Here is a 25,724-nt window from a genome sequence, read left to right on the forward strand (position 1 = left end):
CCTCGCCCAGGCGGCCTCACCTGCTATGCTGAACAGGGGCCTTGCGGGGGCATAGGGAGATTGGAAGGGATAGACAAGGAAGAGGGAAGGAAGCGGCTTAAGTTAGGTACCATCCCGGCATTTGCCTGGAGAAGGATGGCCACTTCCAGGATGGCTGAGGTGGGAATCGAACCCACCTCTATTCAGTTGACCTCCCGAGGCTGAGAGGACCCCGTTCCAGCCCTCGTACCACTTTTCATTTTCGTGGCAGAGCCTGGAATCGAACCCGGGCCTCCGGGGGTATTAGCTAATGACATGAACCACTACACCACAGAAGCGGGCAAGACAATTATTTCAGTGTATTACAGGCATAGGCTTGAGCACCAGTCCAACTAATTTCAATACGTGTGTATGGTAATGCTTCATGCATAAATTTGTGAAAGACTTTAGGAAATTCTGAACACTTCTTCCTTGTCAAGAACATCCTAGTTCACTCACCGTAACCCCAATGTAGATATTATGTATTTCTGTCTTCAGAGGTAAAACAGAAAATTCAAAGTACAGCAAAAACGAGAGAGCAGCGTGAGCTGAGTTCTCCTGTAGCATTCGGGAAGATCGGCCTATCGAAAAGAAGAAGTCAAAATAATGGATCAGAACTCCTGTTCCTTAATTATAGCTTCTCTTTCCCAAAATTGTAATAAATCATGGATGTTGTTAAGTTATCTGCCCGCTCTGGCGCTTTGGCTGAATGGTTAGCGCTTCGTGCCCCCCGTTTTTATGATACCTTCATTCTTCGGAGTGTTGGATCTCTTCCATTTCCCTTCTGATTAGTGTCAATAGAGGATGGCTGGCCAGTTGTACTTCCTCTTAAAAAATTATCACCACCACGGAAAGGTCAGCGTACTGGCCTTCGGTTCAGAGGACCCTGGTACGATTCCCGACTGAGTCGGAGATTTTATTCGCGTCTGTTAATTCCTGTAGATCGGGGGCTACGGGTTTGTGTTCGTATTCATACCCATCTTCTAATATATACATCACATCACACGAGAAACAACCACAGAAACACGAGGTAGTGAATATATATCCCTCCACATACGATTGGTGGTAGGAAAGGCATCCGGCCACAAAACTAGGCTAAGGCCATACAACGTCCTTCGCCAGGCTAGAAAAAACTGGAGAGAGTAGTTGTTAAATATTTCCCCCAGAGGATGGTTGGATCCTCAAACAAATGCTGCTTTTAATTTTCAAGACATAGCGAAAGGCACGGGTAACATAATGCTCGTTTGGAGGTTTATGAAAGAGGCATTTCATATTTTAAAATGTCATTCTTAATTATTATGATTATTCAATTTATTATTTTAACAAAAATATTTCCAATGAGTGTAGTGCATTCCTCTCAGCTGTAGTATAGACGAGTATGCAGTTCACACCAACACGCTAGATGTCACCACCATCGCTGTTCGCACTCGACTCAATGCTGTTGAGACAGAGGTGTCCGGTATTGGTGTATTAAAGTATTTGATAAAACACGACGAAGAGGTGCGTTCTTGGCCACTTCCCACAGTGAAGGTAGTCATGCCTGGCTTCTTACCAAAGAAGCCTGCAATAGTTTTGGTCGAGGACCGGGAGGTGGTCCTCTGGAAGAGAGAGCAATGCTGAAAAAATGCTGATTCAGAAAAAAATCAAAATTTACCGCCAGAACCGTGTGAAAATGCTGACGCAGCACACATTGTTTTAAAACATACACAGCGCACCTACTAACGCGTAGGCGTTAAGCTTGTATAGGGAAGGGAAACCAGTTGTGTTATCGCCTGGTTAGCGTGGGATTAAACCTGCACAATTAGGTAGGGTATAAAGTTATGCCCGAGCTGGTGTAGGGAAGGGCAGTCGGCCAAAGTTCAAAGGTATGCATATTTTTTCACACGCAGACTGGGGCGATGCCATGTAGGAGCGCCTGGCTAAATGCATAAAAAGCTACATACGCAAATTTTTGCTAGGTTGGTAACCCTTGCTACTTGCAGTAACAGTTCTGCTCAGGCATGACGTTGCTCGCTTCATAATACATTTTCAGCACTTTTTTTTCCGTAGAAGTCGGGATAGGGATTTCTCGCAGCTCAAACGTTAGGTGTTTTGAATTTAACGCACAGTAATTTAGTTACTATGATAGTCAGCAGTCCGTGGGAAAGAGTGCTGACTTGTGAGTTCGATTCCTCATGTGTAGCGCGGATATATTTCTTCGGTTCTGAACACAAAGTTTTAATCTCTAAGTAATGTAAACATTACGGTAGGCAATTGAAAGTTTCTAGCGTTAAAATCTAGAAGCTCGAAATGTTACAATCAAGCATTCAGTGTTCCAAATATTCAAAACCACCAGCGTGTTACGCATCTGATGCTAGCATATTTGACTCAGCGGTCGCTCAGCTTCGAGCTATAAATGAAGTATATCACCATCTCCCTAGTCCTATTAAAACAATGTGTAGCCACCATCTTGTTCCAAGCTCAACTCCAAAAAAATCCTAGACCATGTCTCATCTCGTCTAGTTTGGTTAAGCCTGGGGTCGAATCTCAGCATCTGCTCAAACGCTAGCATATTGGACTCTGCAGCCGCTCAGCTTCGAGTCCCAAAGACTCTCCAATATTAAGCCCCTATGAATAAAGCACATGTATTATGTCTAACACCAACTCCTTAGTCCCATTAACACAATGTGTGCAGCCTCCATCTTCTTCCAAGTTGAGCTTCAAGCCCATGAGGTTGCATTCTGATGTTACGCCCCTATGAATAAAGCATATGTATTAAGTCTTACAGCATCTCCCAATTCCCTTGCCGCTATCTTCTTCTGGGTTCAGTTCCAAGCCCCTGAGGGTGCCTTTCAACATTACGCTTCCTATGAATAAAGCATATGTATTAAGTCTTACACCATCTCCTAGTTCTGTTAGTTCAACGTGCAGCCGCCTAAGCTAGTGTAGGGAAGTGCTTCCGGTCAGGTTAAAGCCTTGTCAGCGTGAGGTTAAGCCTGTACAATTAGATAGAGTGCAAAGTTATGTCCGAGCTGGAGTAGGGAAGGGCAATCGTTTAGGTTTGCAATTGGTCGGTGTAAGGTTAAGACTGCACTTCTAGCCAGGATGTAGGGAAAAGCAACCGGTTAGGTTAACGCCTGGTTAGCGTTAGGCTAAGCCTGCACTCTTAGCCATTAACATCATGTAAGGTTCAGCCTGCACTGTTATGCGGTTAGCCTCGGCATCGAACTTAGGTCTGTAAGGTTAACGCCCTTAGGCCTGAGGGCGAACCTAAGGTCTGTGAGGTTAAGCCTGGACACGTAGCCAGCGTAAGATCATGTGAGCGCGCTCTTAACCAACCGCCGTACTTTTCAAGTGAGGTCACACGAGGTTAAACATGCATTCTTAGTCAGCACATACCATGAGCTGGAAGCATCTCCCAAGGGCCGGTGGTGGCGGTGGCCGCAGAACCCGTGTATTTTATACTACTACACACTGTATGAGACAATCAGTTTTCAATAAAATGTATTACCTGGCTGTAAAGTTGTGTTTATGTTCATTTTTATAGAGTAGGGTTTAAGGGTGTCATGACACAAACATTGCTGAGAACCTTAAGAAACCCTCATCTAGAGGCATGTAACATACCACTGGCGTAGCCAGGGGGGGGGCCCAGGGGGGCCGGGCCCCCCCCAAAATATTTCCTGAAACTAGAGCGAGGATTAGCCGTTGTTTTACGTACGGTACGAACAACTTAAAATCGTACGCCGAAATGTTAAGTTAACGTAGCGACAAGAATCTATTAGTAGGGCTCAATAGGGACATACATAATTCTCCATATTTGTACTACTTGAATGAAAGGAAGACACTTAGGATTGTGATGCGCGAGGATATTTTCCTGTAGAGGCCTCAGTATTGGGAATGAAACCGTGTATTAACAAATGTCAAGACATGAAGAAAGAGCCAGTTAGCAAGGGATTACTCAGTAGGGGGCCGGAACGTGACCACCGAGATAACGGGGCCCACGTCCAGAAACAGCTGCAAGCTTACAACATCGTGTCAGCTTTTGCAGATCGGTTCCAGGAAACAACAATGTCCTAGGGATCCTCGGGTTGTACCGTGGTTGAGAGGTGTGCTGTATTTGAGTTGCAGCGTTGGGAAGACTGTGACAGGATTGTGATCTGCACGTTAGTTCCTCATTTTGTGCCATATAAGTAACATTTTTTGAAGAAGGGACCGTTTTGTCACTGAAAAGCCAACACTATGTGCATCCTCGGTAAGTTATGATTTTTTTTTTAAATTCTTACAGTGCCAAGACAATAGCTGGCCATACACGGACAGATTCTTTGGCAGGCCTCGCCTTTGGGGCCAGATCCGACAGACCGCCTGCCAGGCGTGACCTTCAGAGACCCGGCCCGCTGCTCGCCGTCAACTGTGACACCAAGCCTGCCGTGTTGTGCAACATAATCTGTCAACATTCCAGACCCTCTCGTTAATGGAATGATCCCTTTGTTCTCAGCAGGCCAAGCCTCATCCGCTGGCCTTTCAAACTAGTTTGAAATCCTTGCCGGTCGGGTCTGCCGTACTTAGAACTGTGCGATGGACATCGAAGCAGACGGTGTCCAGAGGGGAAAAAATGCTGTTGCGGCTGTTGGAATGTGCATTTTGCTATATGTTAAATCATGCAAACAAAAAAATCGATCGAAGTGGATGAAATCATGGATAGGACAGCGAGACAGCTTTAGTCACATGAGTCTGATACAACACCTGAGAGAAAATGAACCGGACGATTACAAGAATTACTTGCGAATGGACAACAGCGTTTATGATATGATGTTAGGTAAGCATGTACCGGGCGAGTTGGCCGTGCGGTCAGTTGCACGCGGCTGTGAGCTTGCATCCGGGAGATAGTGGGTTCGAATCCCATTGTCGACAGCCTTGAATATGGTTTTCCGTGGTTTCCCATTTTCTCACCAGGCAAATACTGGGGCTGTACCTTAATTAAGGCCACGACCACTTACTTCGAACTCATACGCCTTTCCTATCCTATCGTCGCCATAAAACCTATCTGTGTCGGTGCGACGTAAAGCAGCTAGCAAAAAAAAAAAAAAAGTAGGCATGAATGGATTTTTCTCATTATTACGTTAAATGTTTCATCCTTCTCAGTCTTATCCTTGGCTTTGACAATATGAAAGTGACTGAGGTACGAGTGATGCTAGTAATACCATTCCTTATGCAGCCAGTCCCTGTTATGAATGATATGAAAATATCACGCATAGGGTCAGCTGGTGCGTGCATTTCAGTGGGTTTGGCAGACTGATATGCGAGCAACTTCTGGCTCGGCGAGGAAAGCAACGGGAAGCTATCTCACTCCTCATTTCCCTCGTACGCTTCTTCCAGTGATGCCTAGGCTATCTATGACAGCTGTTGGCATAACTGTGGAGGATCAGACCAGCCTTCGAACTGAATACCAAACATACACAACACATACATAATGGACTTGTTTACCGGGCGAGTTGGCCGTGCGGTTAGGGGCGCGCAGCCGTGAGCTTGCATCCGGGAGATAGTGGGTTCGAATCCCACTGTCGGCAGCCCTGAAAATGGTTTTCCGTGGTTTCCTATTTTCACACCAGGCAAATGCTATGGGCTGTGCCTTAATTAAGGCCACGGCCGCTTCCTTCCAACTCCTAGCCCTTCCCTATCCCATCGTCGTTATAAGACCTATCTGTGTCGGTGCGACGTAAGCCACTAGTAAAAAATGACTTGTTTTGCGTAGCTCTTACTGGAGAACAGTCTGGTTGAAAGCGTATTTACTGTGGATATTGTAGCTTCTAAGCTGAAGAAGGAGGAAAGGAGGATACTGAAGAACGCTTGATTGCGACACCTCATGTTTTAATTGTCAGAGACACAGCCGCTCTTTGTACTTTCAATAAATTTCCCTAGCAGTGCCTTTGCCCACTCCATGCTTTCCTTACAGGAGGCTTGATCTGTGAGGCGAGGTCTTTCCATTGAGGTGCTGACAACAGATCTGGTCTGTAGCGGATAACGCCTCAAACTGACCTTGCTCACTAACGAGCAGCCCTAGCCTGTCGGTATGCGTCACAAAAGACCTCGCCTGTCAGAATTCCTTTCCGTGTATGGCCGGCTAATCGCGGATGCGTGCCTAAGTTCGATAGGTAGGCCTATATACTTTGTCAAATGCCCGGGGACTGATTGGAACCTCAAATGGCACCATCAAAAGTGCGGGTAAATACTTTATACTTGGCGGGCATGATAACTCGGTTCCAATGCTTCTATCTTCTCATCAGGACGGCCCAGGCTTGAATCGCAGTCGATACATGAAACACGTTTAAAATGGGAAGTCACGTTCTATTGATACGGATTCTACTTAAAAACTAGATCCCGTCCCTTACCTTTCCTTATACTTTTGAGTCAGAACCGCATCATTTATGGTGGTGTATTTTGAGTATCCAACCATTCTTCGGACTTACCTTGTACCTTAAATGGTGAGTGGATGCAGTGGATACAACTTTCCCTTGGAAGGGGTTGTGAAAAGATTTTTTATTTTTTATTTAGAATTTGCTTTACGTCGCACCGTAGGTCTTCAATGGCGACGATGGGAAAGGAAAGGGCTGAGAGTGGGAAGAAGCGGCCGTGGCCTTAATTAAGGCACAGCCCCAGCATTTGCCTGGTGTGAAAATGGGAAACCACAGAAAACCATATTTAGGGCTGCCGACAGAGGTGTTTGAACCCACTATCTCCCGGATGCAAGCACACAGCTGTGCGCCCCTAACTGCACGGCCAACTCGCCCGGTGAATATGAAAAGAAAGCCGGTCCTACCGAGTGCGGTGACGGATCTTCAGTAGATATTGTTGGTTTTGATTGTTACCATGTACAATCATAGCTTTTGTACTTTTAACATAAACCGGCTGCATTATTGATAATATCGTTCTTCGTTTGTGAGGAAGTAGAATCTTCATTTAATTTGTCTTCTTAAAAAAAAAAAAAGGAACCACTTTGGTACTACACCCCGTGAAGGTGACTACCTTCCAGGCCGTATATTTCGATTACGAGAGACTCAAGGAAAACTCTACTGCACCCAAAAACAAGGCTGCATCCTCCCCATCCCATGCCTTTCTTAACTCTGTCAGTGCCGGGAATCGAATGCAGGATGTCTTAAGTCAAATTCGAAAATAAGGAGACCTAAAAGTACCAGCCGGCCCCACAGTGTACGGGTTGCGTGCCTGCCTCTTACCGGAGGCCCCGGGTTCTATTCCCAGCCAGGTCAGGGACTTTTACCTGGATCTGAGGGCTGGTTCGAGGTACACTCAGCCCACGTTTTTATAATTGAGGAGCTATCTAACGGTGAGATGGCGGCCCCGGTCTAGAAAGCCAGGAATAACAGCGGAGAGGATTCGTCGTGCTGACCACACAACACCTCGTAATCTGCAGGCCTCCGGGCTGAACAGCCGTCGCTTGGTAGGCGATGGCGCTTCGAGGCTGTTACGTCATGGAGTTTAATTTGGAAAAGTGAACAGAGAAGGAAGCGACACCCCTGCAAGGTTCCTTAGCTTCCAGCTAGTTCTTCTGTCCGGCCTCGTGCGTTTAGGACAGTAAGAAAACGCACGCCTTAATAAATGCTCCTCATAAAACCTTTGTAAAAATACTAGCTGCATCTATTTATAACAATAATCACAAACGCCTCCTTTTCATGTGGCTCAGTTGGTTGAGTCGCTGTCCTTCTGTGCCTGAGTTCGCAGGTTCAAATCCCGGATTGGATCGGTAACCCTTAAAACGGTGTTGAAATGGCAACAGCTCAGTGTCGTTGATTTCTGGCACGTTAATAAAAATTATAGATACGAATATTAGCGTCACGAAACTCTAACTTTATACTACTATATTCTGTATCCCAGACTTGCGTGGAAAAGTAATTAACAATTTACTTTACGTCACACAGACACAGATAGGTCTTATGGCGACGTCGGGATAGGAAATGCCTAGGAGTGGGAAGGAAGCGGCCGTGGCCTTAATTAAGGTACGGCCCTAGCATTTGCTTGGTGTGAAAATGGGGAAACCACGGGAAAACATTTTCAGGGCTGCCGACAGTGGGGTTCGAATCCACTATCTCCCGGATGCAAGCTCACAGCTGCGTGGCCCTAATCACGTTGGAAACTAACAGGACAAGGTAAACCCTACATAGCATTTGTTGTAAATTGTAGTTTTCTTTACCAACTAACAAAATATCTATACCCATACGCTTTACATTATTTATTTATTTATTTATTTATTTATTTATTTATTTATTTATTTATTTATTTATTTATTTATTTATTTATCTGTTTATTAGTGCCTTCAGTACAGTGGCGAAGTTAGGGCTCCAGGCCCTCTTGTACACTTAACCACACACTAATCAAAATCTTAAATAAAATACTGAGATTCTTAAAATAGTTAAAACTACATAAGAATTTAAAATAAATTTAAATAAATTACTTACTAAATATTCGGTGGTGGGGTCATGTGAGCCGAATGGAGGAGGATAGGTTGCCTAGGAGAATAATGGACTCTGCTATGGAGGGTAAAAGAAGAAGAGGTAGACCAAGACGACGATGGTTAGACTCGGTTTCTAACGATTTAAAGATAAGAGGTATAGAACTAAATGAGGCCACAACACTAGTTGCAAATCGAGGATTGTGGCGACGTTTAGTAAATTCACGGAGGCTTGCAGACTGAACGCCGAAAGGCATAACAGTCTATAATGATAATGTATGTATGTAAATTAATATTAGAACTAATTAATATTAAAAACTCTTAAACATGGCTATTCCTCAGGAACGCACACATTCATATTTCAACCATTCAGTCAGCTGTCCTCAGCAGGTAGTCTCGGCAGGTGACCTTAAATCGTGATTTTAAAAAGCTAGTTTCTCTGACCTGAACTGGCAGGGAATTCCATAATCTGGCGACAGTCACCACAAATGATCTAATAATTTTATTTGTGCGGTGCAGTGGAATAGAAAGAATGGATTTAGAACGTGTATTAATGTTGCGAAATGATGATAAAAAGACGAATTTAGAAGAAATATACATTGGCTGACTTTCAGCTACCACTCTGATCACCATCGTCAAAGTGTGCAGCTGCCGACGTTTATCAGACATCAACCGTGAGACAGCCTGATAGTATGGGGTGATATGAAAATCGTACGGTACTCGATATTGTAAATAAATCGCAGGCAGGAATTCAGTGCTCGTTGAAGTTTAAGTGTTTCTTCTCTCGTCATGTCAACTAAAACAACGTCACAATAATCAAGAATAGGGAAAATGAGTGTCTGTATTAGTTTGGCCTGTAGCTCAAATGGAAATGCATTCCTCTGTCGTTTAAGAGGGTGAAGTACTCCAAAAATCTTTTTACGTATTTCTTTCGTTTGATCAGACCAATCAACTGTTACATTCATCATTACGCCGGGATTTTTAACCGTTTTACTGTAGGGAATAATGTTACCATTCAGTACGATAGGCGGGATTGCGACATTGTTTGAGAAGCTCAGTAATTTTCGTGATACAATTATAATTGTCTGAGTTTTTTTGCAGTTTAGTATAAGAGAGCTTCGTTGTGCATATACGCTGAGTCGTCGGAGGTCCATGTTAATATCTTGTCTTGCAGTGTCGATATAGCCTATTTAAAGATCGTCAGCACAGAGGTCATGTGTGTTATTTCCTGTCACAGATGGTATGTCATTGATATAAATACAGAAACTTAGGGGCCGTAGAATACTGCCCTGTGGGGCAACACTAAGTTTCATTTTCCATTTAGAGGCCTTGTCGTTTACTGTTACACGCTGTTGACGGTTACTCATAATGTTATGTATAAAAGTAATAGGAATATCATATACACCTGTAGTCTTTGATTCAATCGAGTACAAAGCCTTTTAACCTGATTTTCTGTGACACTGTGAAATGTGAATGGCGGATTGGCTGGAGGGGAGGGCGGTGAGTCGGTGCAGTTAATTTGGGTAGGTTGAATATTTATTCTACTAAAGTAATCGTTCAGTTCGTCAAGTGGAATGTCAGGAGTTGTCTATCTCTGTTGATGTTTTCCTATTCCCAGAGCTCTAAGTTGGTCCCATGTGCGATTAGAATTTAAGTTGTTAGCTGAAATCCGAAAATATATGCATTTTTTAAATTTCTGATTAACTGCTTTGTGCGATTTCTTAAGATGCGATTAGATTCGAAGTCTGTATCATCTAGGGTTTGTTTATAATGTCGAAATAACGAGTCACGGTGGGCCATCATTCTCTTGCCTTCATCATCTAGCCATGGACAAGAAGGACGAGAAACCTGTATTCGACGCGCGCGCAAGCGCACGCGTGTGTGTTTGTGTGTGTATCTTTGCCGCATTATTTGTATAAAATGTCACTTCTTTATTGCTTACCACATGACCATTATTATTATAACATTACCGTATTTGTTCTAAACCAGAATATTGCATCCTTACTCAAAGTGTTTATTCTTGCATTCATTTCACTTCTACGCGGAATATATGAAATGCTGCAGTTATGTTGGAATGGGAGTAACGGAGGTAGCCGGGGGACGGGGTTGTCGTCCAAGGAGTCCAGACACCCCAGGAGTTTTAACGAAAGTTCTTTTATTGAGCATTTTATATATAATGTGCATTAATATTAGCTTCCGGAGTCCGACTCCTTGGCTGAATTATCAGTGTTGAGGCCTTCGGTTCAGACGGTTCCGGGTTCGATTCCCGGCTGGGTCGGGGATTTTAATCGCGTCTGAATAATTCTCCTGGCTTGGGACTGGGTGTTTGTCCCAACATATTCATATTCAGACAACATACTACATTACCAACCACCAAATAAACACACACCACTGATTACATCCCTCTATATGGGGTTGGCGTCGGGAAAGACATCCGGCCGTAAAACAGGGCCAAATCCACATGTGCGACACATTTCGCACCCGCGACCCCACAGATGTGGGAAAAGTGGGGAAGAAGGAAATTACTATTAGCTTCCGGAATCCGCACGAATCCACCACTCTTACTTGGATCCAAGGACACTCATTTCCTTTTTCGGTATTTTACACCACCTAAACTATGGAAGTTTGGACACCTATCAAAATAAAATTCTGGATGAATGGGCCCCCCCCTAACTGAAATCCTGGCTACGCTACTGTAACATACACATGATGTTGATTATCATTGAGGTACCAGTCTACCCAAAACAATCTCTCTCTCCTGTGCTGAAAGGATTACATTGCCGTATATTTCCGGAAAAGATAATATTATAGAACATAATATATATTCTTTAAAGTGGCAAGTTTACTGTTTTACGTGACATTTGATATGTGATCATAGCCATGGGACTGTTCCTGTTTTGTTTGGAATCCGGACCATTGGGAGGTGACTTTTCATTGCTGAATTCCCATGTAAGGTTGAGGGGCTCAGACGTTAAGCCCAAGTTGGCTAGTTCGATCTCTGTTCAGTCCTGTGTCGATATATTTAGTGGCAGTTACAAAAACTCATGTGGGAAAAAATTGCAGCATCTAGGTGTCTGCGAAAAGTAGTTAAAGGGAGGTAAATTCAATAGCATTATTATAATCCCGCATTAACTGCCCAGAAATCGAACCGAAGTCACCTCATGAGAAACCAGTGACGATGTCACTCAGCTATCCAGCCCCATAGTGGTAATGACTATTAATTATTGCCCCTTTTTATCCAAGTGTCGCCGATAACCTTTATGTATTAGTGCGACGATAAACAGATTGCAAAAATATACGAATACCTCACGACATTACATACCTTTTTATTTTAATTCTTTAGGAGGAATAACAGCGGGATAGCCGACTGAATATCTCACCAAGGATGCGATGGTCTGAATCCCGGCTAATGTACGTGGAATTGGCGTGTCGTTGTTGACATTCTTGTGCACGAAGTTGAAAATAATTGACGCTGCTTGCGTAACTCGCAGTTTGACTTCTTAATACAGTTTTATTTATAATACAGACCAGTGGAAGGTCAACTTTCATTTCTAAAATCCTACATGCTTTACCCGGGATTCGAACCGAGGCCACCTTGGTGAGAAGCATTGAAAAATGAACGTTAAATTCTTTTTCTTTTTTCTTAATCTGTTTACCCTCCAGGGTTGGTTTTTCCCTCGGATTCAGCGAGGAATCCCACCTCTACCGCCTCAAGGGCAGTGTCCTGGAGCCTGAGCCTTTGGGTTGGGGGATGCAACTGGAGGGGAATACATACATACTGTATCGGGCGGTACACCTCCGCGTCGCAAATTCAAATATTGCGCCAGTTGAAATCCCTCTACAGGAGGAAGCCTGAACTTTAACAAACTGTCTGTATTAACTCAACGGTTTCTCGGAAGATGTCTCTACTGTAAATTTTGAAGTGTTCTGAACTATGTCTATATTTGTATTTGTTTGCTCTGTAGCAAGAAGTGTGGACATTCTCTCCTAGATGGCACTACTTAAGAACTATAATTATGCACCCTAGTGCGAAGTGAAGGAACTGTTTTTTGAAGAAATTTGGTATTCACAAGTTTGTTCTTTGATAAATTTCTTTCATTCATTTTTTGGGTTGGCAGTATAACCCTTCTCTTTCCGCCAGTTTTAAATTTAGCCAATCCTAAATTTTCTAAATTAATTTTCCACCAATCCTAGATTTCTTCTTCAGTTTTGACTTGTAATCTTTAGCCGACCAATAAAAGTTTGTGGGCAGGTTGTTATCATTCATGAAAGGTCTCGAATTTTCCACGAGGGTATAAAAACTGCTGATTTTCTTGTCTCCGGGCCACTTCAGTAACATCTCTCTTAGTGTGTGATTATGTAGCAGGGGCGGGAAGCGCCTCTTTCTTCGGGCAGCAGTTCATCAACAAGGTAATGGCCTGTTAACATCTTCATTTATTGCTAGCTCAGCAGTTTTAACCCGCGGGGGAAGGTTCGAATCCTTTTTAATGTAAACCTTACTATATTCATGTAAATTAACCGCAATTTGGGATAGAGAGTGCTTAACCTTCTCGAGCTCCCACTCATGTTGTTTTGAGGTGACTACGTTTTCATACTCGATTTCCTTCTCTTCTTAGTGTAATAAATTATTCTTCTACGAGTCACCTCCCTAGAATGGGATTAGCCCCTGTATAACTGGCCGAGTGCCACCTAGGTTTTAAGAAGTTTCATGTAGGAGTGCAAGCTACGCCTCTAGTCAATTTTTTTTGGGCCATTTAATTAACCCAGAGTTTGTTTTCTTCATGTGAAGGCCCTGTAGGTTGGGTACAAGATACCCCTGTTTCACTGTATGTGTGCCTTAAGGGCAGTTAGGAATGAAGTTTGTTGTAGCCTTTGATAGGCTTGTAAAATTGAGAGCGGGTCTGCTCTTTTCCTCTTAACATTGTAATTAGGAGCAAGTGCTCCTCGTACTTAGGGGTTTTCTGCCCTTCAGCTATTGTGGTGGTGAGCTGAGAGCTCAGAAATTAATCTTGGGGCTCGAAGCCCAAATCTTGTAACAATTGTAATTTCTTAACTTGTTTTCCTGCTACTTGGTACCTGTTACTCTGTTGTTGTTATCTGTTGATTTTGAAAAGAAAATATAACCTTTGTTAAAGTTTTAAATTAACTTTAATTTTGTAAGTTGAGACCTATTCCCGCCCGCACCTTCTTTCATCTCTAACTACCACGGATAACTCCGTAACACATACATACATACATACATACATACATACATACATACATACATACATTTTCATTATAGACCGTTACGTCTTTCAGCGTTCAGTCTGCAAGCCTCAGTGAATTTCCTAAACGCCTCCACAATTACCAGCCCTGTGGCCTCGTTTAGTTCCATAGAATTAAACAGTATATAACATTTCTGCCTCTGTGGTTTAATGGTTAGTGTGATTAACTGCCACCCCCGGAGGCCCGGGCTCGATTCCTGGCTCAGCCGCGAAATTTAAAAAGTGGTACACAGGCTGGAACGGGGTCCACTCAGCCTCGGGAGGTCAACTGAGTAGAAGGGGTTCCATTTCCACCTCATCCATCGTCGAAGTGGTTTTCCGTGGTTTCCCACTTCTCCTCCAGGCAAGTGCCGGGATGGTACCTAACATAAGGCCATGGCTCCTTCCTTCCCTCTTCCTTATCTATCCCTTCCAGTCTCCCCATACCCCTACAAGGCCCCTGTTCAGCATAGCAGGTGAGGCAGCTTGGGTGAGGTACTGGTCCTCTTTCCCAATTATATTCCCCCGACCCAAATTTGACGATTCAGGACACTCCCCTTGCGGCGGTACAGGTTGGATCCCTCGGTGAGTCGAGGGGAAAACCAATCCTGGAAGGGAAACGGAGTAAGAAAGAAGTTATTCGCTAAATAGTCAAAATAAATACATCTCTAAATAAGTTCTGAAGCTCTTTTTGTATTACTATCTATAATGTGTTCCTTCTTTTTGATCGTGTTTTGGAGACTAGGAAATTTTCTGTCCATCATTTTTCTTGTCAGGTAGTGTAGCTCACGTATCGTAGTAGGCCTACATGTCGCAATACCCAGTATCAGTTCTACCACAGTCCAACATCTTACTCTAGATGAATGTTGGCTCTTAGGATTCATATGAAGAAGAAAGAGCGAGTATTTCACAGACAGCCTTACACGATTGCTCCGTTAAATGGAGCGGCAATGGGATTTATTGTTAGCCATTTTTCTACCTTGCTCTTTCTCCGACCTCGTCCTTCGCGTCCACTCTCTCTCAATCGATCGAACATTTGTATAGTGATATGTCACAAGGGGGAAATCTATTAAAATCAATGGGTATTTCTCGTATAGCATAGCCTGTATTGCAATAAAGGATGCTATTATTTCTCGTCCACTGTTTCTATCTCGCAAATTTATTATCTTCTTATGCAAGCGGAATGGCTTGCCATTCTTTGAACGTTATATCATTCTCAAATTACGTGACTCAAGTTTGTGATGATGGGAATAATCTGTCCAGACAGTCGGATACAATTTGTGTTACAAACGAAATATTAAGTCATAAGAGCTGGTACACAGGGCGTTATTAAACACTGGAAGACATCAAAATAAACTTTCAACGTATTAGATCGTATTCAGTACATGTAGTAAGTACCGAAGAGGTGTTAAATGCAGAACAAAAATGACCACTTCCGCCACCGGAGCGATCTGAATCCACAACCTTCCGATTTCGTGTTGGCTACTCTTATCAGGTGAGCTATAGTAACCTAAGTCGTATGGGTTCTGTTGGAAAGGATATAAGCTACCGGCCCGGTACTACTGCCGTCCAGGGTGTGAAATCGCGGGGGGGGGGGGCGTTTCCCCCCATCGACAATTTTATCTCAAAGGTTCCCCCCCCACTAAAATTTGCAGGGAAGAATCTTTGATTATAAAATAATGAGGAAAATGTAGAACACATATTACTGAAATTAATATTCTTGCTGTACATATTTTCATAAAAACACCTACAATATTGCACACACTATAGAAATAAAAGAATGACTCCCAGACATTGAGCAATAAAGAAACGTAGCGGTGGCAACTCCGCTACCTGCAGCCTATTATTCATGTTTCTCTCTGGCAGGACTATCTGAAACCCGGGCAAAAATAAGTCGCTCGAGCTGACACAACTCCTGCACTTCTTGGAGAGGGCGTGTTTCCGATAGGTAGCCAATAGAACAATGCTCACTTAAGGAGTGTACAAACTGACAAATTTGTTCAGTCAGTATTTAGCCCTGGTAGAGGAAGTTTCCACTAGTAAAGCAATAACTCAGGACAAACCGCTCCTCACCTGGCGTTTCTTAGGAAAAGGACAGTCTCTCATAAACTTATCAGCCGATTTTCCTTCTTTCTCCTTCGCTGCATCGACTTCGGACTTCTCTCTTACTCCGTAGAACAGCCCTCCCGCCTGGATTTTAGATGAACTTGTCTAAAGTTACTGCTACCAAATACGCCATTGGCATCAGTCTGCAACCTGCAAGCTTGTTCATGGTAATGAACAGTCGAGGTCGAGAATCTAGAAATGAAGCGCACTGTAAAGAGTAAGAATAGTTTAATTACTAGCTTCTTTAAAACTGGTAATGCTAATATACAGTCACTACTGTACCAGTCACGACGCAAGTTCAATCAGTGACATATTAATATGATGTGCAGAAAAAATCCAATAGAAATCCTAAATGTGATGAAGTGACTGCGGAATGTCCTTTAGCCAGTGAGCACAATGTCGAATGCAGCAATGAAGAAAATCCAGGATCATCAATGCTGGTGGCAACAGAGAATTTTTTACGTCTTGGCAGAAAAATCGAGCCTGGTTGCTGTTTACTACCAATGAGAAAGACTGTCAAGTAAATATGTGTAGTGTGTGTTAAACATTTGAAAAATGATGTAATGAGGAAAAATAAAAGGAAGAATCTGGACGCTGTTTATAAACACGAAAATAGCGTACTTCATTCTCACTGTGTGCACCAGGATGAAAATATGTAAGAAACAGGTTTTAGAAGCGTGTTCAGAGAGTGCTCGTGATTTGTTCATGGGATGTCGGAGAGAAAAGTTAGATACAACTGTTAAAGTGTTAAGGTCAGTTTATGTTGCGGCGAAAAGAAAGTCGAGTTTCCGTGATCATCCGGAGCTTATAAATCTACAGATCGCAAATGGCTTAGACATGGGGACACATCATAATACAGAGAAGACTGCGGCGGCAATGACCAATTTTATTGCGGAACAATTAAGTTTAAGATTAGTGAATTTTATCAAAGTGACTGACTGTTTTTCAATTTCTGTGGCCGAGTCTACGGATAGGTTTTCTGAAAATCATTTGATATTGTATATTACATACGTTGACGAACAGAATGACGCTTGCTGCTGTTTCTATAAGCCAATACCTGTTCAAAATGCTGATGCTAAGTCGCCGGAAGAGAGAATTGTCCAGGCCTTTTCTGAAGATGATATATCTACAGTAGATGTAGAAATGCTCAGAGATAAACTTGTGGGTTTTGGTTCGGATGGAGCTGCAGTGTTTACCGGCCAAAATGAAGGTGAAATATAATGAAATGTCGTATGGCTTTTAGTGCCGGGATATCCCAGGACGGGTTCGGCTTGCCAGGTGCAGGTCTTTCTATTTGAGTGCCGCAGGCGACCTGCGCGCCGTGGTGAGGATGAAATGATGATGAAGACAACACATACACCCAACCCCCGTGCCGTAAGAATTAACCAATTAAGGTTAAAATCCCCGACCCGGCCGGGAATCGAACCCGGGACCCTCTGAACCGAAGGCCAGTACGCTGACCGTTTACGAGTCGGACGAAATGAAGGTGTTGCTGCTAGAATCAGGAGGAGCATATCTCCCCACTTGATCAGCGTGCATTGTATGGCTCATAAAATGGACCTTGTTTCAGAACAAGTTTTTAGTGTTGTGAATTCTGTTCATAATTTTGAATGCGTACTAGACGAATTTTATGAACTTTTCATTAGACGTTCTGCAGCTGTTGAAGTGAGACATATTGCGGCAGTCGCAGGTGTTTCAAGGGCTCTTGAAAGTCAAAAATCTCTTCCCATGTTCGTTGGATTTCAAGTGAGAAGGACTGTTTATTGGGAGTTTTCAAAGACTTCCCTTGCATCATGGAGTACCTAATCTGTGAATCTGAAATCAGTGAAGCATTGAGTAAAGATCATTGTAAATTTGCAGGGCTGTACAGAAAATTGTTGCAGAGAAAATATGTGAGATGTATCGTGTGTACTGTCCCTCCTAAGTACAACAATGCAAAAGAAATAGGTTTGTTATGGTGAAATCGAAAACAAGCTTAATTCTACAATGCGTGCGAAAGACGATGTTTATTTGACTCTTTCTAAGGAAAAGTATTTAACGTATTGCAAATGATATTCTGAGGAGGATGAAAAGAGAGAGTTTGTCACAGTAAGAGGACAGATAATTCAGGGTTTAGTAGACGAAGTAGAAAGAAGATTTCCTTCAAGTGAAGTACTGAATTGCTTTTCAGTGTTTGAAAAAGAAACAAATAGTGATATGAGTGGTTTGCATGGCAATTCTGATGTATACAAAGCAGCTGAGTTGTTTGGTTTGGATGGTGATACTGTAGTATCGCAATGGAGGGAGTATAAAATAGGCTCTAAAACCCTAAATGATTTGGTTCATTTGAAAGGATTAATACGCAAAATTCGTTCAGTGCCTTTGTCAACCGCCGCTTGTGAACGAGGTTTCAGCGCTGCTCATAGCATCAAAACAACCGAAAGTAGCTTGTTGGTAAACACTTCGCAGGCTATGATGACTATTAAACTCAATGGACGTCCTCTGAGATTTTGGAATGCAGTTATCATCGCTGATAAATGAGTCACCTCTGGAGATCACTTGGCAGATCAACGCTACTCATTGAAGAACAGCAGCGAGGAGAAAATACAACCTCAGAAGTTTTCTTTGATATGAGTTTCGTTTAATTTTCTTTTTTATCCTGTAATAATTTCCTTTTCTAAATGGATCTGCATTTTCATTTTAAACATTTTAAATTAATATTTTCCAAGATGCCTCTGTGACACAGTTGATAGAGCGTCGGCCTCTTACCATTGCTCAGATGGTTGAAACACTGATCACTCCACGCGAGATTAGTGCTGGACAAAGCGGAGCTGGAACAAGTTTATTCTGGTTTCTCCTGCCATCTCTCATCCCGGCAACACTTTCCACAATCTCTTTATTTTTCATTCATTAATAATATTGTCCAGAGGAGTGCAATAGGCCTCACCAGCTGGTACATTTACTTTCATCAGCGTCAGTTACACGCTTCATTCATTCACTTTTTTATTTTTTCACTTATGATTTTCCAAAATAGTGCTCTGGTAGTTAGCAGGATTTATTTAAGAAAAAGTCTTCTGGGAGCATATTTCGTACCTTGGGGATGGGCTACAAACATAGGACAAAAATATAGACTATACAATATTTAGTACACTCTATGTTTATACAATTTTATCTTTTTTTTAGTTTATTAAGTTAAATTTTGTTTACAGTTATACCCTCTTTGTCGGTATAGGATTCCATGGTCACAATGTGTGCAAAGATCCAGCATTTGTTGCAGGTAAATTATTCCCCAACATTGCAACTCATAAGGTCTGCCACCAGCCGTGCTCAAGGGAGAGAGAGAGAGAGATGAGTACCTTCTTCTCTTCGCAGTACCATACCAGGTCCTGCTGACGTTGGCGATCACTGTGGAGAAGGCAGTACGATCTCTCGCTAGGTGGAAAAGTCTTTCAACACTGAACTCCAGTCCATTCTTTGATGTTTCCAAGCTATGATGCTCGCCTCCTCTAGACACCCTCTTCGACCCTGTATTTTGCCTTGTACAATCCGTTGTAAGATGAAGTAACGGTCATTTCTAAGGATGTGGCCAAGGTAAGAGATCTTCCGAAATTCACATTGACTTTTTCGTTTTTCCATCGAATACGCGTAGGGATTCAGTGAAATTGCGCCTAGTTCGAAGTGCCCACTTGTTATTAGTATTTATATTCAACTGTGTAATGACGAACGGAAAAAATATAATTGCCTGCAAGGAACAACTTTCCAATAATTATCATTCTTGTTATAACATCAGAATTCAAATAAAAAGATTTGAAAATTACTTTTTCCTGGGGGAGGGGGTACAGGGAATTAAATACCCCTCCTCGGGTACTGCCTGAAATAAACAATAGTAGTTAAGTTCAATGACCCTTCTCCCCCACCGAACATGACCTGATACGTTGACAGTTTTTTCTTTCGGTTATGAAAATTTCAGTATTGACTGGAGTAAATGTTTCGACTAGTCGAGATGACATTCTATATTGGTGGACTCGATCGGAGTTTAAATGTGTTGAAATACAACTCTTTGTGACTAATTTCCGACACTTCAAGAACTCCTTATGTCTCTTATAAACTGCAAATCCAATTTCAAGTCACGGTAAAATATAAGCAGGCTTGTAATTTTACCTGACTGTTGATATCGTGATCATAGCCACGGGATCGGCAGTTTTTATGGCTCCTTGGCCGAATGGTCAGAGTATTGGTCAGAGGCCCCGGGTTCGATTACCGGCTGCGCCAGGGAATTTAACTGCATATGGTTAATTCCTATGGCTCGGGGACTCGCTGTTTGTTTTCATCTTAATACATTTGTCATCTAAGTACAACACATCACACTAAAAACAACTAGAAAAACACCAAAAGTGAATACATCCCTCCACCTAGGATTAGCGTAAGGAGGCGCATCGGGCCAAATAAAAGTGGCAACATTCATACTGAACCCATCATTTAGATGTCCCAGGAAATGACACATTTATTTACTTTAATGTATCGGTCTCGGGAGAGCGTCATTTTGGTAGTTTCAAAGCGACGTGGCTGTGTCTGGCCTTGACACGTCGAGACAATTTCAAAAAAATGGAAGGGAGAACTTTTCGATACACGTGTATAGTGGGGATACACAATGTGAATTTTACCATCATTAACTACACGTCCAAAAAGCGGACTATTAGAAGAACTGGTAATTTATAATAAGTGGTATTCTTCTTTTTAATCTGTTTACCCTCCATGGTTGGTTTTTCCCTCGAACTCAGCGAGGGATCCCACCTCTACCATCTCAAAGGCGGTGTCCTGGAGCGTGAGACTTTAGGTCGGGGATACAGCTGGGGAGGAGGACCAGTTCCTCGCCCAGGCTGCTTCACCTGCTGTGCTGAACAGAGACCTTGTGATGAGGATGGGAAGAGTGGAAGGGATAGACAGGGAAGAGGGAAGTAAGAGGCCGTGGCCTTAAGTTAGGTAGGTACCATCCCGGCATTTGCCTGGAGGAGAAATGGGAAACCACAGAAAACCACTTCGAGGATGGCTGAGGTGGGAATCGAACCCACCTCTGCTCAGTTGACCACCTCTACTCAGTTGACCTTCCGAGGCTGAATGGACCCCGTTCCAGCCCTCATACCAATTTTAAAATTTCATGGCAGAGCCGGGAATCGAATCCGGGCCTCCGCGAGTGGCAGCTAATCACGCTAACCACTACACCACAGAGGCGCCAGTGATCTTTTATGTGCGTTTTGATTGCATTTCACATCCTAGACTCCCTCAACGAAGTGGTAAAGTTATAAGTATTGCCCCACAGGAGTCCAACAGCAAGCGTTCTAGTTGACATCATTAATGGGGGAGATTTTGATGGAGGAACACGTTAACCCATAGTCGCTCAGAGGACGCTCCAAACATTATTCAATCACCTAAGGTGGCAACAGTGCAAATTTAGCCTTTGAGGCGAGGTTGTCTCAAAACATCAAGTATCAGTTGTATTTAAAATAAGTTGTTTGTTTTTCGATGCAAAGTGATCTTTAAATAGTAGAGTAGACACTGTTGTAAATTATCTGCTTTCCATTTATACTCAGAAGGAATGCGAGAGAGAAATGAATACGATAGACATTGTCATTTGCTCCGTTGTAACGGCCATTGCATTCTTCCGTTTGTTTGTCATTTGCGAACCATATTCTTTTGGCTGAGCCAAGAAGGTTATTGAAGTCAGTAAACTTATTGTCTATCGTGTGTTCAACTGTATTTTTCTTTATGTTCTCTTACAGGTCCTTAAGTATAAGCCATACGGCAAGGGAAAAAATCATATGTAAAAGGAGATGTTTGAAGCCTCTGATTTTCCCGGAAGTTATCAATGAAAGGATGAATATGGTTGAAATGGCTTGTTAATTAATTAAGGCAGCTGGTGTACGAAATGGAAGCGGACATTAGTACTCCTTCAGGTATGTTCATTAAGCCTGAGTCCTGTGATAAACTATGTCTTCATTCCGTCTGTGTGAGGGCAAAATTTGTCCGATTCATATTTAGGTGTGTGGGATTTTTACCATGGTATGCAGTTAATTTTGAATATCGTGGACAACTCATGGGCAGATTTTTGTTTTGTTTAGGATGTGTCTTGAGGTCCGCCTCTGTGGTGTAGTGGTTAGCGTGATTAGCTCCCACCCCGGAGGTTCGGGTTCGATTCCCGGCTCTGCCACGAAAATTTGAAAAGTGGTACGAGGGCTGGAACGGGGTCCACTCAGCTTCGGGAGGTCAACTGAGTAGAGGTGGGTTCGATTCCCACCTCAGCCATCCTCGAAGTGGTTTTCCGTGGTTTCCCCACTTCTCCTCCAGGCGAATGCCGGGATGGTACCTAACTTAAGGCCGCGGCCGCTTCCTTCCCTCTTCCTTGTCTATCCCTTCCAATCTTCCCATCCCTCCACAAGGCCCCTGTTCAGCATAGCAGGTGAGGCCACCTGGGCGAGGTACTGGTCATTCTCCCCAGTTGTATCCCCCGACCAAGAGTCTGAAGCTCCAGGACACTGCCCTTGAGGCGGTAGAGGTGGGAACCCTCGCTGAGTCCAAGGGAAAAGCCGAACCTGGAGGGAAAACAGATAATGATGATGATGATGATGATGATGATGATGTGTCTTGAGATGTCATTGGGAGATGTAATAATGTTTTGTGAGTTATCTATGAAATTTTCGTGGGAGATAATGAAGTCCGTTCATTTTTCTATTTCATTGTTGTGTTATTAGACGCTGCAGAGCGTAGATTCACAGGCGTATTGTGGAAGTTAGGGTGTTTTTTGTATGTGATGTATAAGAGGGGTGTGAACGTGTCAGAGTGAGGTATTTCATGTTTGGATACAGAATTAGGCACCTGCGTGAGCAAGTCAAAATTTTGGGTTAAATTACCATAGTAATAATATTAATGTCCGCCTCTGTGGTGTAGTGGTTAGTGTGATTAGCTGCCACCCCCGGAGGCCCGGGTTCGATTCCCGGCTCTGCCACGAAATTTGAAAAGTGGCACGAGGGCTGGAACGGGGTCCACTCAGCCTCGGGAGGTCAACTGAGTAGAGGTGGGTTCGATTCCCACCTCAGCCATCCTGGAAGTGGTTTTCCGTGGTTTCCCACTTCTCCTCCAGGCGAATGCCGGGATGGTGCCTAACTTAAGGCCACGGCCGCTTCCTTCCCTCTTCCTTGCCTATCCCTTCCAATCTTCCCATCCCTCCACAAGGCCCCTGTTCAGCATAGCAGGTGAGGCCGCCTGGGTGAGGTACTGGTCTTACTCCTCAGTTGTATACCCCGACCAAGAGTCTGAAGCTCCAGGACACTGCCCTTGAGGCGGTAGAGGTGGGATCCCTCGCTAAGTCCGAGGGAAAAACCGAACCCGGAGGGTAAACAGATGATGATGATGATGATGATGATGATGATGATGATGATGATGATGATGAATATTAATAACGGCCGTATTAATATTTATTCTATTGGGGAATGAGGCATGCCACGATTTAGGCCCATGTATACATTAATTAGCTGGAGAGAAGTCATCAAGAAAATTTCAGTGGCGAGGCGAAGTACCAGGGTTCAATCTGATGAGACTTGAGATTTTGCGTTGGAAGGAAAATACCATATTTATATCTGGAGTGCCGTGATATCAAAAGGAGAAATGGAGAGACGTTCTTATCTGTTCGAAGCTGATTCGTGGAGAAAGAAATGTTGTCAATGTATGTGAGACCATGAGACGTAGCCTAATGTTGTTCTTTTGTGAAGTGATTCTGTAGGTGAATCCAGAAGTGTATTCCTGGTGATGATACCAGAGGAGATCTATTGGTACCGGGATTTTGTGGAAAACCTGAGGAGAAAACCCTAGGGCAGTGTTTGTTGACATGTGAGAATGACCCTAATTCTGATGCTGTGTGAGTCAACAAGAAGGGGAAAGGCGGTTATTTAACTGAAGTGAAAATGTGTAATTCGAGATGGCATGTTACGCATTCTACTAGTCTTAGTAGGTTGTTACAGGTTAAAAGAGATGGATATTAGACCCCAGTATTTGGTGCTAAATATGTTTGAACCGCATACATGTAAATTGAGCTCAGCATTGAGACAAGAGGGTCTTCAGATAGACAGCTCTTGTTGGTGAACAAATATGCACGCTGCGTTGAGCAAAAGGGTCACCCTAGTTGAAATTAAAAGCAAGACATTGAAGGCAGTCTTGTCTGAATTATATTACAGATATCATTTGGATCACTTTTCATTCCCGAGGCAATTCAATGTGATATGATGGTAGCCACGGGTATCAGGCCGAGATAGTTCACGTTCCGAGTCCAATGACCTGGATGGAGAGTTTGCATTTGAGTTTAACGAGTTTAAAGAGTTTGACCGGAATAGTTTACTTACCTCTTAATTTAATAGCAATTCATGTTTTCTTTATGAATATCGCTTTTGTATAATGCGAATAGAAGTGTGCAAATAATAGGAGAACGTTCTATTTAGTATTTGTAGTCGTATTTTCGCCGGCCCCGTGGTTTAGGGGTAGTGTGCATGCCTCTTACCTGGAGGCCCCGGGTTCGATTCCCGGCGGGGTCAAGGATTTTTACCTGGATCTGAGGGCTGGTTCGAGGCCCACTCAGGCTACGTGATTACAATTGAGGAGCTATCTGACGGTGAGATAGCGGTTCCGGTCTAGAAAGCCAAGAATAACGGACGAGAGGATTCGTTGTGCTAACCACACGACATCTCGTAATCTGCAGGCCTTCGGGTTGAGCAGCGGTTGCTTGGTAGGCCAAGGCCTTTCAAGGGCTGTAGTGCCATGGGGTTAGTTAGTCGTATTTACAGTAGTTTGATAGTGTAGGATTATTGGAGCGTTGCTTCACGGGTAATGGCTAATGGCCTACATAAGGATGAATCCATGAGATAGTTGGGCCGTAGATAGGACTGGGAAAGTGATGATTCTGACCTGTTGTAAATAGTTAATGGATTTTTTTTGCACGTCTCATTATTTTCTTCAAGGTTATTTTATTGTCGTATGGCGTTCGTGTCATAACTAGGGTGTCCATGAGTTGGGTCACGATTATATTTCTGATTGAAGGTTATCGCAACCAAGGATGATGATGACAAGGTTTATTTATATTTACCACGTAGTGGCACAGGATTTCTTGCCAAGATCTTCGATTCGGATCAAGTTCCGAAAATATTTGCTTGGAGATAATAAACGTCGGTGGTAAGTGGTGTTTATGTAACGGATGCAAATTCAGTTGTCAAAACCACTAGGTAATCCGGGCAGTTATTTGTTTTCCACCTATCAGGTGTCTGAATGTTTGTTCAGCAGTTAAGTTCAGAACATTGTGCGTGTGCTAACTTAGGTTCAAGTAGTCACTTGAACCTGGAAGGCAGGCGTAATTGTTGTTGTTGGTTAACATTTAACCCATTTATTAGTTTTGCATTTTCTGAAGGTATTTTATGGTATTTGAAACTTAATTAACGTAACTTAAGTAGGATTATCATACCGTGCTTTTGCTTTGGAAGGACACGCTGGCCATCAGTAATGTTTATTTAATTTTATTTCAGTGCATATTTGGTCACTGTGGTCATCGACCACATTAACTCAACATAATTTCACTGAAAGGTAATTAGGGTCATCAACCACTTTTAATTCAACTTCAGTGAGGGGACATCATGGTCATCAACCATGGATATTTACTTTAATTTCACATTAAGGGGTGTCGACGATTTTTTCCTAGTGGTGACTGAAGGTTACTCAGTTCAATTAAGGGTGCATATCGCTCATCCTACGGGATTGCCAGCTTGTAGACAAAAAAGAGAATGTCTGGAAATCAGCTTGTGATGTTTAGAATTTCCAGAAATTGCAGCTTAACTGGCAGTTTTTTACCGAACCGAATATTGGTGCGTCCATGTTGTTGTCGTTGCTGACGTATGGTT

The 25,724-nt window shown here is 43.1% G+C and overlaps 1 protein-coding gene across 1 annotated transcript in view; it reads right to left on the bottom strand.

The window, feature by feature from the left end:
* The window catches only part of LOC136858108 (C3 and PZP-like alpha-2-macroglobulin domain-containing protein 8), a 589,070-nt gene that overhangs the window by 88,852 nt on the left and 474,494 nt on the right, over window positions 1-25,724 (bottom strand). The gene's annotated exons all lie outside the window — the stretch shown is intronic.

Source organism: Anabrus simplex, chromosome 1, assembly GCF_040414725.1.
Source record: "Anabrus simplex isolate iqAnaSimp1 chromosome 1, ASM4041472v1, whole genome shotgun sequence".
Taxonomy (NCBI): domain Eukaryota; kingdom Metazoa; phylum Arthropoda; class Insecta; order Orthoptera; family Tettigoniidae; genus Anabrus; species Anabrus simplex.